At 44.0% G+C, this 13,440-nt stretch overlaps 1 protein-coding gene across 2 annotated transcripts in view; it reads right to left on the bottom strand.

Moving 5' to 3' along the window:
• ZNF407 (zinc finger protein 407) overlaps nucleotides 1-12,617 on the bottom strand; it is a 442,554-nt gene extending 429,937 nt beyond the window's left edge. The window contains exon 1 of one of the 2 annotated variants that reach the window (XM_054020189.1): nucleotides 12,501-12,617. The gene's annotated coding sequence lies outside the window, so the exon portion shown is untranslated. Of the gene's footprint in view, nucleotides 1-11,331; nucleotides 12,062-12,500 lie in introns of those variants that run through there. The other variant, XM_054020190.1, reaches the window with a different exon arrangement.
• Between the last annotated feature and the right edge of the window lie 823 nt (nucleotides 12,618-13,440).

Below are 13,440 nucleotides of genomic sequence, written 5' to 3'. Positions count from 1 at the left end.
ATAAGGGTGGCATTTAATAACCAAAAGTCTATTTTATAAATTGAGTTTAGGCTGTCAGTCTTGACAACATTCCTTTAAATTATCATTAGGTGGAATGACCAGATAATTTTCTATATATTTCTTTGCCTTGCTTATTCAGTCTACTAAGTGATTTTTAAAAAATCCCAAACACATAGGACTCATCTTCAATTTGACCCTCAGTGACTCCCATATGTATTTTAAAAATTAACAGGACCACTGAACCCTACAACTTTTCAACCTGTAATAATTGATCAAATAATACCACACTGTAATTCACTATGAGCTGAAATCACAGAACTAAACAGTACACTTTCAAACAAATGGTTTATTGCTCTAGATTTAAAATGCAAAATTTCCATTATATTTAATAATTAAAATGCATGCTGTGTTATGGTTGCATTTGGTGACTGGATTAGTAATACCCCAACTGAGTTAAACAATACCTTTTTCCTATTAGGGCTCATATTAGCATATCATCTATTTGTTTAAGTAAAGGAGGGGGGGTAGCACAGCAAGGAAGAAGGAATAAAAAAGAAATATGAACATCAAAACACACTGAAAGACAGTAAGAACCAAGACAGTGAAAAGACCTGGCCTCAGCAAAATGTAAGCCGGCGGAAAGTAGAACAGCTGAAGTATTTATGTATTTAAAGTTTTCATGTCTTAAGAAATAGAATATTCACCATTTGTCAATGAGGAGTCTCTTCAAAGTAAATGGTTAGAATCTCGGTGTCTTTTAGATTCAGTCACCACAAGTTTAGGGAATATAGACATCATTGTCAAAGAATGGACTCTCACAGGCTGTCAACATCTTAATCAGGGTCTGACTTTATTGGAAAGTGTGAAATTATGTAATTACCTACGCTTGGCAATTCTGATGGTTTAGACAATTCCAACACTCAGAACATCTTCTTTCATAAAATAAAACTCCTAGTGCAGTTTTGTTCCAAAGAAGATACTTTATGTTCTTTCTTTTCCCTTTCCCTTCAGTTTTACTTATTAGAAACAAAATTGTAGTAGTATTATATAGGTACCACTTACTTAGGAAACAGAATTTATGAAGAGTGAAAAACAATTTTAAAAAAGGCGGAAAACATGGCCCCACTAAAGTCAACTACAATGGGGATAGTATTTCATCCAAAGCCTATAACTATACGTCTAATAAAATGTGATTAATCTATCTAGGTATTTATACCACACCATACCCATCATTATATTATCTGAGTCCCTAAGCAAATACAGATTCCTCATCAAATAAGTTCTGCACCACTGTACAATATTTCAAACATACATTTTAGGGATTAATACTCTTATTTCCAGTATAACCTATCAAGACATGGTAGCACTAATTAACCCATTAATTAACCTTATATATGCACGATTTTCTATGTATATGTATGTATATGTTTTGTAAGAGACCAGCTACATTTATACATTTCAAAAGGTACTCCAAAACAGAATGTATTTAGGGTAGCAACATCTAAGATAACAGTAACCTGAATGGAGGGGGATAAATAAACAAACAATTATTTTTCCCCCAACGGGGAAGTTCAGCATCTTTTTCACCTAGGAATGGGAAATTGTTAATAGCTGGCATTCCTACAATAGGTAGCTGCTGCTCTATGAGCTGTTTATTACTGAGGGGTAGAACAATGACTTCAGAGGTAAGTCAACCTACATTCCCCTTCTTCTCTCCTGCCTCTCCCTTCTCCTCTTTGTCATCCACCTACTCAATTGGTCATCCTATTGCAAGATTTGTTTTCACCCCACACTACCTAGCTAAATTCTTATAATGGTGACCATAGTCACAGTATGTCAAAGCCTACTTACTGTCCAAAATCAGAGAGAGAAGAGAGAAAAAAAGTAAACTTTAGGCTTGTTAAGCAAATGCGCTCTGAGGAAGACTTAAGGAGACTATACTAACTTCTAAAAAATGTTTATTCAGTAACCCAACATAATTTAGACATCAAGAGCACAACTTCATGGATTCCGGTACATAATGTGCTTGGGGCCACAAGTGAAAACTCTATGTTGTACCTTCAAAATAGGTACAGTTGAATGGTTTGACATTAGGGCATTTATATTCCTATCACTGTAGATCAGCTGCAGGCTTTTTCTTCATTTCTTGTACTGTATTTCCTTCTATACTATTACAAACTAACAGCTGTAACCTGTTAAAAAGCACAGTTCTTTTAATTTAAACAAGAAAAATATCCGTTCACAGTTTAGGTAAAAGTTGTAAATAGGGCAACTCATAAATTTTAAAATAAGACATTCATTAGGGTTTGTGTTATGAATTCAAAACATGAAGCATAACATGCTTAAGGAAGGCCTTTATTTAAGCATTCATTAGCCCCTCAACTTCATGCATCCAACTTGTAAATAATTTAAAATTAAAATTTGAACAACAGAAAAAAAAACAGAAACGCAATTCAAATTATCCCATTGTTATATTAATAACACTGAAAACAATAGAAAGGAAGCCTGGCAGATCTTGAAGACGACATCCATAAAACATTTTTATGTACCTTATCTTTGAACTAGGGCATTATGCTAGCACTGGATTCAATTCAAAAAAAATTAGCTCAGACTTGTAACAATCAGGCTGTGCACTGTAAAGAATATGTATGCTAGCCTAGCATTTTTAGTATTCAGTGCACTTTGCTTCTGACGGGGCTGAAACAACAAAGTATAAAAAACAATATGCTTCTTGGTGCCTTATCATTTTTTCCCATTTTGACTTCTCAGAAATATACAACCCATTTAACAATTTACCAGACATAGGGTGATATACTTTCTTTCCTTTCACACCTACAGAAAACCCAGATCTGGTGTATCTGGGATGGGGAATATGAAAAGAAAGAGCTATCACCTCTGTGGCATCATCTTCCCCACATGGGTACACCACAAGAATTGGCCTCTGCAGGTGAAAAAGGCAGAGATGTAACAAAGTGGGGGAGGGAGGAGGGAAAGACAAACAGAGAGATTCACCTCTGCCTTCCTCTGCAAGTTCCCATCCTAATCCCCCCATGCACACACAAACACACACACACACACACCACACACACACAAAATAAGGAATTCATGGGAAGCAGCCAGTGAAGATATCCATGGAAGCATGACTTTTGTTAAGAATTTTTGGAGTTTCCTATCCCCTGACCAGGCTTTAACTTCACAGTGATCATCTGAACTTAAGCTGTAATGCATCACTTCCAACCGAACAATAGGTGAAAGTGACACACACACAGTGTGCAACAGGTGCACACCAAACACCAAAATGCAGCTCATATTGTCACTGCAGAAAGTGTACAGTGTGCAGGTGTATGGTTATGTTATGAATGAAAGAAACATAGTTGGAAATACAGTTATTTTGAGAGGTATCTTACTTCTGCATTTCCATGTGCGTCAACTGCCTGCTATGAATCACCAAGAGAGAATAAATTGCTTGAGATAAAAGACTAAGCACCCTCATAGGTAGCGAGCAGTAGCTGGCTCATTAACGTCTTATGCAGATCAGCCACTAGAGAGGGACAAAGACCCACAATGTGGTAACATGCGTTACATCTGCTTTCAAAGGTTTGGATTAAAACATTAGGTTTTCCCTTAAGTCACAGATACAGATTTACAAGCTTAACTCCAATTTAACAGAGTTTAATGTATGGTAATTTCTTTTTACACTATTTTGTGAGAACTGATCAGAGATACTTGTACATTTCTGTAATAGAAATGTCAACTAGATGTGTGGACCTGAGGCTGCATTCCTTGCACACAACTGCAATGGGAGATTTGGGGGCACAAGGAAAGCCAGACCAGGCCTTTAGTATATATCCTAAACCATGCCCACTTCAGATATCATAAATTCTGTATAATCTCCAAATTTAAGTGTGGACTTTAAAAGAGACCCAGGTGTGTGTTGTGCATCACATTCTCATAGTCAATTTTATGAATTCTACCAAGCTACCCAAGATAAAAACAAAAAACACAGACATTAAGGGTCTGATTCTACTCCCACTGACTTCAGTGGGAGCAGAAGCAGGCCACAAATACCTTCAAAATTAGCATCCTAAACTTCACAAATAGTAAAGGGCACGGATGCTCTATAAAAATAATATAACAACACAATTTGGGAGTTTCTAAGGCAAACCATTTGATATATGAAACGGTAAAAAAAAATTAGGAAATGTTTAAAGTGAAAAGCTCCAAATTTTTCAAACTACAGTACAGACCCATTTACGCGCGAATCCACTTAACGCGCGGTAGTGCCGTGCCCCTATGGTGCTATTTAACACGCGAGACTCGTTAACATGTGGTACAGGAACTTGCTATGTAGCGCTACAGATTTGCTCACTAACATAGAAATCGACCGGAAGTGTGGAGCAGAAATGTGTTGTACATGTTTACCGCCGGGGGGGGGGGAGGGACAGCAACATTAAAGCGCTGCCGTGGCAGCGCTTTAAGGATGGTCCTTTGCTGCGGCAGCACTTTAAGGATCCCTGAAGCGCTTCCACCGCAAAGGGCCATCCTTAAAGTGCTGCCGCGGCAGCGCTTTAACGTTGCTGCCCCTTTCCACGCCGCCTTCGCCCCCCCGCCCCCCTCCCCCCGATCAGCGGCCCTGCCAGTAGGGACCCTACCAGCAGGGCCGCCAACAGGGGAGGCAAAAAGGGCAGGGACATTAAAGCGCTGCCACGGCAAAGGACCCTGCAGCACTTTAAGGTCCCTGCCCCTTTTGCCCCCCCTCCCTTGGTTGCCGACTGGCGGGGGGGGCAAAGGGAGCAGCTGCCAGGGGCGATTTAAAAGGATCCGGGGCTCCGGACACCGCGACCGTAGCAGTGACAGCCGGAGCCCCACGGCCTTTAAATCGCCATGGGAACCCCTGGCGGCGCGGACCAGGCAGCCTGGAAGGGCTGGCTGGGGGATGCTGACTCCTAGCCCCCCTCCTTCCACCCGAGGCCCCGCCCTTTCCGGGGGCTAGAGCCGCCCCTGCCCGGTACCGGTAAGTATCCTGAGCTATCATCGCCCCTGTGTAGTAATAATAATGTTTTTATTAGATTACACATTTGAATTTATATTCTTGCAAAGCACCATAAACAGACAGGCCTGCAGTATTTGGGATGCTGTGAATACATATGTAATCTTAGATAATTATACATGTATTTATAGGTATCTTAAGCTATTTCAGCATGGCCCTCTTAACTCGCGGTCCGTTAACATGCGGTCATGATGGCTTGACTCCCGAAATCTGCACGTAAACGGGTCTGTACTGTATAACTTTTCATATATGCCTTGGCTGATTTTAGGAAACTTTCCTACAAAAATTATCCTTTACCACAAGATCATTCTTGAGAAATTGCAGAGGCATTTAGTATAAACTTTAGTAGGGTAGGAATAAAAAAAAAAAAAATCAGGCTTTACAAAAGAAAAGAAAAAAGTAATGACCTTTAAAGAGAGAGTAGTGTCTCGCCATTATGAAAGGCAGCTGTCAATCCATAAAAGAACTCGTCCTCCTCTTAGATACATGTCACACATCACTATCAAGCTTTTTTTTTAGTAAATCCTAAGTGTAAAAATGTCCTTAAGTTGCATGTATATCAAAATCTAAAGTATGTTAAAAAAAAGTTTCATAAAACATGAATATTGAAATTGATGTGAGTGAATTATACCCTGGTTAAAATTTGATACAACTATTGCACAAAGCAAAAATATTATATTTATAGAGATTATAATGTTCTGATATTACAAAACCAAGAGTTATGGTAATAAAATCTTCCTTATTATTTATATTTTTAAAGATTCTTCTGCAAAACAGTCAAAGTGAAAGATCAGTGTAAAAACTGCCATGAACCTGCCTCTTGAACATATTGAGGCAAGTGCATGTTAGACCTTGCAGTAGATATTTTTGGGATTAACAATAAGAAGTATCGTGATCTACATCCTTCAAACATGGAAATTAGGTTTACTTTACTACCCCCAAAAGGCAGAACATTCAGCAAACTATACCTCATGGGACCCAAGATACTGTGCATGATACATACACAAAATCAGGATAAGTACTTAAATTGTCTCAACAGCAGACATGTAATGAGGCTTTTCCTTTAACACCAAGAACCTGAGCAGTCCAAGAATGTTTGCAACCCTCCTTTGCTCTGTAAGGTCACAAATTCTAGCTAAGCAGTTAGACTAACTAGCCAGAGGAAAGGCTGGCTTGCTGTAGCACAAAACAAAAAGGTACTCAGCCCGGCAACCACACATGGCAGAGCTGCTGAAGAAAAGTCATACCTCTCCCAAAATAGTATTCCAAATTCTGAACTTCACTAATGCCCTTTTCAGGATTTCCCTAACCTTCACGTCTATGTAAAAAGCAGGTGAGAGTAAAAATGAGCTCTCTGTTGCACTAGGGATTGGGGTTTAAATACCCACTAAGCATTGTGGAGGAGCTACATTTCTATAATTCAAGGGGCACTTTAGAAGGACTTCCCTCTAACCAAAAGCTACAGGAAAGTATGTTTGTTTGTTTTTAAGTTTGGAACAAATATGACCCTGTTAGAAGACCTCACTGTTGGTGTTAAGATGTGGATAAGAACCTACATTAACATATAAGCATTTCCCAGACATCCTTGAGTATGCTCTGAATAATCCTCAATAATTTCAGAAGTTTAGTTGGCATTTGGAGAAACAGAGCTGGCCAGACTCAGAATCACTAGTCAATAATTCCACAGAAGAAAGAGGTAGGCCTTGTCTACACTGCCACTTTACAGCGCTGAAACTTTCTCACTCAGGGGTCTGAAAAAACATCCCCCTGAGCAATGCAAGTTTCAGCGCTGTAAAGTGGCAGTGCAGACAGTGCACCAGCTGGTAGCTACTCCCCTTGTGGATGGTGGGGGTGGGAGTGCTGCGACTACACGGCCACGTTAAGAAGACATACCCGTAGTTTCCCACCTTAGCATTCTGATTTCTCTTTTGTGGAGCAAACGAGGCTTGTAGCGTTTTCATGGACAAGAGGTTACTGGTGGCTACATCGGATCCTTAATGCTTTATAGTGCTGTGCTTCTCCACTGTTTTAATATGTAGGTAGCTAAATACTTTAATATCTTAATTAAGACCAATTTCTTATTCCAATAATGTGTTCAATTTTTTTATTGGTAGTTTCATTTCTCCTTATCGGTAGAGGGAAAAAACACATTCACAGAAAATAGGGAAAAGATCCAGAATGAGAAAAAAAGGTAAGGCTTAGGGATTTATTTAAGATTTACAAAAACTTTGTGTAAAGCAACTACCTGTTGTTTTGTTGTCTTAGCAGAGATGCCAGAATCTTAAAAAATGAACCACCTTTTTGCTGCTCCTGAAGAAATCCCACTAGCTCCAGTTACATTGGGCCAGACACACAAACAAATTTGTACTTCCACTGGCCATTCAGTACTTGTTCTATGGATAAATAAAGGACTTGATTTTCCAGGGCTGCCTATCCTAGGCTTTTCAGGATTAAACTTTATACAATGTAGATCTATATGTCGATCAAATATTTTTATACATGAAACATTGTCTTTTTTGTTCTATTCATTTTCCTGTTTGCTTTGAGTCATTTCCTGTGGAAAGTGATATTATAAAATACGGTTCTGACAACAAAAATGTTTTTGATTTAGATGCAGCTTCTATCACACAGTAGCTCTCTCAGATGTTCCCTGGTCACACAGCAATAATGCCCTCAGCAACATATTAATGCTTTAGAACATTCCAAAACAAGTTAAAGTGCTTGTTTGGTTACCTGGTGACAAGAGAAAGGTATGTAAACTATCAAAATAATTATGTTCACCGCCCATCTCTTTACACAAATAAAGTAAAGCCTAGAATTGATAGACTCACAGCCCAGCCCACCTTCCTTCTAAAGGTGGTACTGAAATGGGTCCAGTAGATCTAGTGGTCTAAATCTTGTTACAGTCTGTCTTTTCATACTGTGTGCGCGCTGCAGGATGCTCTGCACTCACTGATACACAATGTAATAGTGTACAAAATGTCATTTCATTTCTACATAAAATACGTATGTAAAAATGTATTTGTTAAATGAATAATGACTGGATCAAACACTGAGCTGTGGTATCTTTTATTAGACAAAAACTCCATTGAAACCAGGATGTGTTTTTTTTTCCTTCTTGTTCTCCAAAGGGTGACCACCCTGTGCAGACTCTTTTTTTTACAAAAGACGACAACAAACTTCAATGCTAGAAAATAAGTTTTTGCAACATAATAGCTCAGAATTTAAATACACAAATGCTAGAAAATGCAGTTATTGCCCCATAGCAACCACTATTCAACCACATTTCATATACTGTACCTATTTGGCCATAAGTATGACAACATATACAGAAATACAAGACTGCCTACATGCAAAGGTTCACGTTATAATTAAGGAAAACACAACTTTGTATTTCTGAATTTTTGGTGTTTATACTCTCAACCAAAATATTTCATTAATGCCTTTTTATTTTTCAGTGAAGAGCTGCATTGACTATAAGGAAATAAAGAAAGAGTCTAACTCATTCATTTCAGTCCATGTTGTATGCTGTTATAAAAATATGCAACTAAGCTAACATTTTAAAAGGTTTTAAACTAAGAAAACTTTAAGTAACTTAGAAGTGATTGAAGTTATTAATGTACAGAAAAAACTCTGCAGAAGTGATAGTAAAGGTTTCTCTCAGTGTTTTACCTTAGGATTTCCCAAAATTCTAATAAAACTGACATGTTCGAACATACTGAAAAAGTCACAGTCCATCATTCTCATGTCATATCAGTCCATTTGACTTTTTTTTAAATGTATGGATTATACAATTACTGCTTGCCTCCATATATTATATGTAAGAGCTACAATCTGATTCTATGTCCATGTTGTAATAATTTATGAAATAAAGCTGGCATGACTATAATGTTACCTCTACAATGAATATAATTTGCTGTGAATAGTCTAGGGCAATAGTTCTCAACCTTTTTGGGCTCAGGACTCATTTGTAAATCTTGATGGCCTGTCCGACCCAGTAAATAGCTTTAGTGCAAAAAAAAAAAATCTGGTTTAGTAAATATTTGTTACCCATAAGTAAGTATTAAATAAGTCCTAAATAACCACACTCTGGACCATAGCAGTGGCTACTGCCTAGGGTGATCAGATAGTAAATGTGAAAAATTAGGATGGAGGTAGGGAGTAATAGACCATTAAGACAAAGCCCTGAATATCAGGACTTTTCCTATAAAATTGGGACATCTGGTCATCCTACTCCTGCCCCACAGGACAGACTGGGCTGGTCGATGGGAACCAGCCAGGCCAAATTTGTGTAAGTACCATCATGACCCAATACATGGAGTTGCAGTGCCACTCATTTAAATTTAGTCCAGCCAGCCCCATCATCATGAGCGAGAGGCGGGTAGGCCAAACCCAAACAGTGGTGAGACCCCATGCACCAAGCAACACCATCCAGAGTGGGAAGCCAAGTCCAGCCAGCCCCTTCCTTGGTACTGGAGCTGCAGCTGTGGGGTCCTCAGGGCCTCCTACACAAACTCAGAGACAGAACCTAAACCTCCTCCTTGGGCCTCCCATGCAACCCTTTGACACATTCTGGGATCCTCGTTTTGGGTTATGACCCATATTAGGTTGAGAAACTCTGGCTTAGGGGACTGCAAAACAGACCAAACTGAAACTGGTAATTGTCTTCATCTTTCATACATCCGATGTTCCATCTTGATCCTAGTAGCCTTACTCCTTACATCATAATGGAGGATTGGGATATTGGGATTCATATTGTCTTCAGGCCAAACCTCTATATTATTAGAATAAGAATAGCTGTAATTTGCTCTAATTATATACATTAGCTGAGCTGCTGGAGAGCTGCTAATGCAACCTTCAATGGGACAAAGTCCAGACAGCCCATGTCTAATGCTCTGCACCATCAGCAAATCATTCCTTCTACAAAAACTCCCAGCAATTTTGGATTCCAGTTATTATTATCCCATAGATACCACACATTTGCTTCATATATTACAGATAATAAAACACGCTGATCTTGGCTCTTACAAACCTAAATTAAGACAAAACTCTAAGGGAACATAAGGGAACAAGGGTTATAACAACCCTGTTTTAATGGGTTCACCAGGGCTGGTGCTAGACTTGCTGTGGCCCAGGGCCCCACCACCCAGGGCCAACGCCCAAGGGCTTTAGCTGGGGCAATGGGTCTTGGTCTTCGGCTCCCCACCCACCCAAGGGGATGGGGCTTTGGCTTTGCCTCCTTCCCAGGGCAACGGTGCTTGGGTAGGCTTGGGCTTCAGTCCCCCATCCTGAAGGGGGTTGCGGTGCAATGATGTTTGAGAATGCCTGGGTTAAAGCAACAAAATTAAGGGGATGTTAAGACGCAGCATGGAAGTTCCACTTTGGAACTTTTCCCCCACGTTTTCTCCCCAACCAACCAACCCACCCGCCCCCACTTTGAACTGAAGATCAGGGTTTATAGGCCTCATGAAAAGTGTTTTAAGAGACTGAAGGAGTAGAGTGAAAGTATGTGAAGCTGGATCAGAAGGAGAACCTTAAAGGGCCGCTTAGAAGAAATTAGAGGTGAAGAGTGTTGCTAACTTGGGTCTTTACGCAGACTGTATATTTTTTCAATGTAATTTTATTGAAGTTCTTATAAAAATGAATTTCTTTTATGCACACTCACTCTCCCCTCTCCGCAAGTTAGGGATAAGTGACCCTTCGCATAGGGTTACCATACATCCTCTTTTTCCCGGACATGTCCAGCTTTTCGGCACTCAAACCCCCGTCCAGGGGGAATGGCCAAAAAAACGAACATGTCCGGGAAAATGGCAGCTCTGCTCCTCCCCTGACTCTTCAGCTGTGTTTAAGAGCCAGGCTGCCCGAGCACTACTGGCTTCGGGCAGCCCCCATGCCTCCGGACCCTGCGCCGCCAGAGCCCAGAAGGCGCAGGGTCCGGAGGCAAGGGGGCTGCCCGAAGCCCAAGTGCTACCCGAAGCCCAAGCGCTACCGACTTCCCGGTTTGCCAGGCAGCCTCCAGACCCTGTGCCCCAGCTGGGCGCTTCCCCTCCCGGGCTCCAGCTGAGCTGGGGAAGCGCCGGCCAGGGACACAGGGTCTGGGGGCTGCCCGGCAAACCGGGAAGCCGGTAGCACTCGGGCAGCCCTTTCCTCGTTGCTGGGAGTGGGAGGGAGCAGAGTTAGGGCGGGGAAGGGGCGGAATTGGGGGGGGGGCTGGAGAAATGGGCGGGGCCAGGGCCCGTGGAGGGTCCTCTTTTTTTATTTACTGGATATGGTAACCCTACCTTCGCACAATTGAAAACGTCCCCACACCAAGTGATGTTGTTTGCATAACACAACAATCAGGCACAGGGCAGGAGGCAGCTTTTATTCAGGGCACAGACGCAGACAGGCTACAGCGCGGCACTGCGCTAACTGAACATGGGGTTTGACTGAAACGAATTAAAACTGGAGCAATTTTGAAGGACGATCGCTACGTGGCAAGGTCACAAGTCACCCTGCGCAGCGCCAGGTCAGGAAGGGGCCAGGCTGCAACCACCGGGCAGCCATCTTATCGCGCCCAGGCCTCCAGCTCCCCTCGCCTGCCCTCACATCCCCCTGAGCACCGGGGCGCGGCAGGCGCCAGGCAGGGCCCGGGCGCCTGGTCGAGGTCGCGCCGCGCCCCAGCCCGTTCAGGACACGCGCCAGGGTCGGGGCGGCTCAGGGCTCGTGGGCCGCGGCCCTGGTGGAAGGCCGGCTAGGCCCACAAGCCGCAATGCACGCTGGGAAACAAAGCCGCCGGAGTCCGGCTCCAGACGCGTGCCTGGGGCCGCGCATGCGCCATTATCCCCGCAGCCAACATGGCGGCACAGCGCGTTGAGAATGCGCGCTCCTCTTTGAAATAGGGCGCTTCTCGCGCGTGCGTGCTCCGCCGCCTTCGCCGTACGGCACAGAAAGCTCAGGGCATGGGCGCTTCCCTACTCCATCTTTCAACACGCTCCACGCATGTGCGGCCCCTTGTCACCACAACTCAAATCGCACGCGCAGTCCTAACGCGTAGGAACAGGGAGCCGCCCCGCATGCGCACTCCCTCGCTTCCTTGTTAAGTTTTTTTTTTTTCCATTTGACGGGGAGGGAGAACCAGCTCAGCCCCACGCGCGCCAGCCAATCACAGCTCGCTACGTTTTTCCAGCCCTCAGCGGTCCCGCCATTCACACGCCCTTTCATGGCGTCGGAGGCGGGACATGCAAATAGATTGGCTAGTAAACGAGTTCCTGGCCACCCGCCCACAAAAGCAAGAAAACGACGGCAGCGCAGAGGCCCAAAAAGCCTGGGGGGAAGCGCAAGGCCGATTTCGGCCCAGCAGGTGCCCCATACACCCATAGGAGGCGCCTACAACGGTTGCAAATGGCAACCTGCGGGACGAAGCCTCCCAAGAAGGCCAAACGGCCGCAGCCCGTTAGGTTTCACTTACCGCTCGGGGGAGCCGTCCGCCTCCGCTTGTGATGATCTTGGTCACAAGTGGCGCGCCGTAGATTCGCCGTTCTGCGTCACTCTCAGAACGAGGCCGCGTAGCGCTGGGGGGAGGGGAGGAGGAGAGGGAGAGAAAGAGAAAGGCGACGTGCGGTCACGTGACATGCGGCCGGAACAGGAGCGCGAGGAGCTGGCGCGTGCAGGAGCTTGCAAGAGAACTCGCTCACCTCCCACCCCCAAAACTCCGCGCGGCCGGAGTTGCCGCCGCTTCGTGTTCCCTGAGATGCGCCGATGCAGAGGCTGGCCCCGAAGAGGCCTCGCGCACCCCCACCCCCCCTTGGCCCCACGTGGGGGCGGTGGTGGAATTGGCTGGCTGTGCTTCAGTGCTCCTGCTGGCAGCGGTGCCCGCGGGTGGTAGTGCAGCGCTGGGGCCTAGGGTGACCAGACAGCAAATGTAAAAATTGGGAGGGGGTGGGGGTTAATAGTCTATATAAGAAAAAGACCCCAAAATTGGGGCTGTCCCTATAAAATCAGGACATCTCGTCACTCTAGTGGTGCCCCCATTGCCCTGTGTAGTCAGCCGCGCTGAGGGGCGAGATGGGGGAGTGTTGGGCATCCCTGATCCAGTGGCTATCCCAGTTGCCTGAGCTGGGGCTGCCCTGGGAGGAGGCCGGGGCAGAGCGCGGGAGCGACGGGGATGCTGCAGTCTGGGTGGACAGGGTGCGCAGAGTCGTCGCCTAAGGCCCACTGGAGCCCCCTGCGAGTCTTCACTCACCATCGCTCAGTTGTTTCTAGGGCAAGTGGTCAGGAGAAAATAGCAAACAGGCAAAAAAACAGACTCTGAAGTCCCAGCAGGACGCGGCTGGATGGAGGAGACGCTCCAACATTAGCATGTGCTGTCTACCTGGTCTCCACTTGAGTTGTTCTAAATCTGTGGTTCA

This window comes from Malaclemys terrapin, chromosome 2 (assembly GCF_027887155.1).
Source record: "Malaclemys terrapin pileata isolate rMalTer1 chromosome 2, rMalTer1.hap1, whole genome shotgun sequence".
Lineage (NCBI taxonomy): Eukaryota > Metazoa > Chordata > Testudines > Emydidae > Malaclemys > Malaclemys terrapin.
The sequence above is the reverse complement of the archived record's forward strand: the minus strand, read 5'-3'. Positions and strand labels throughout refer to the sequence as shown.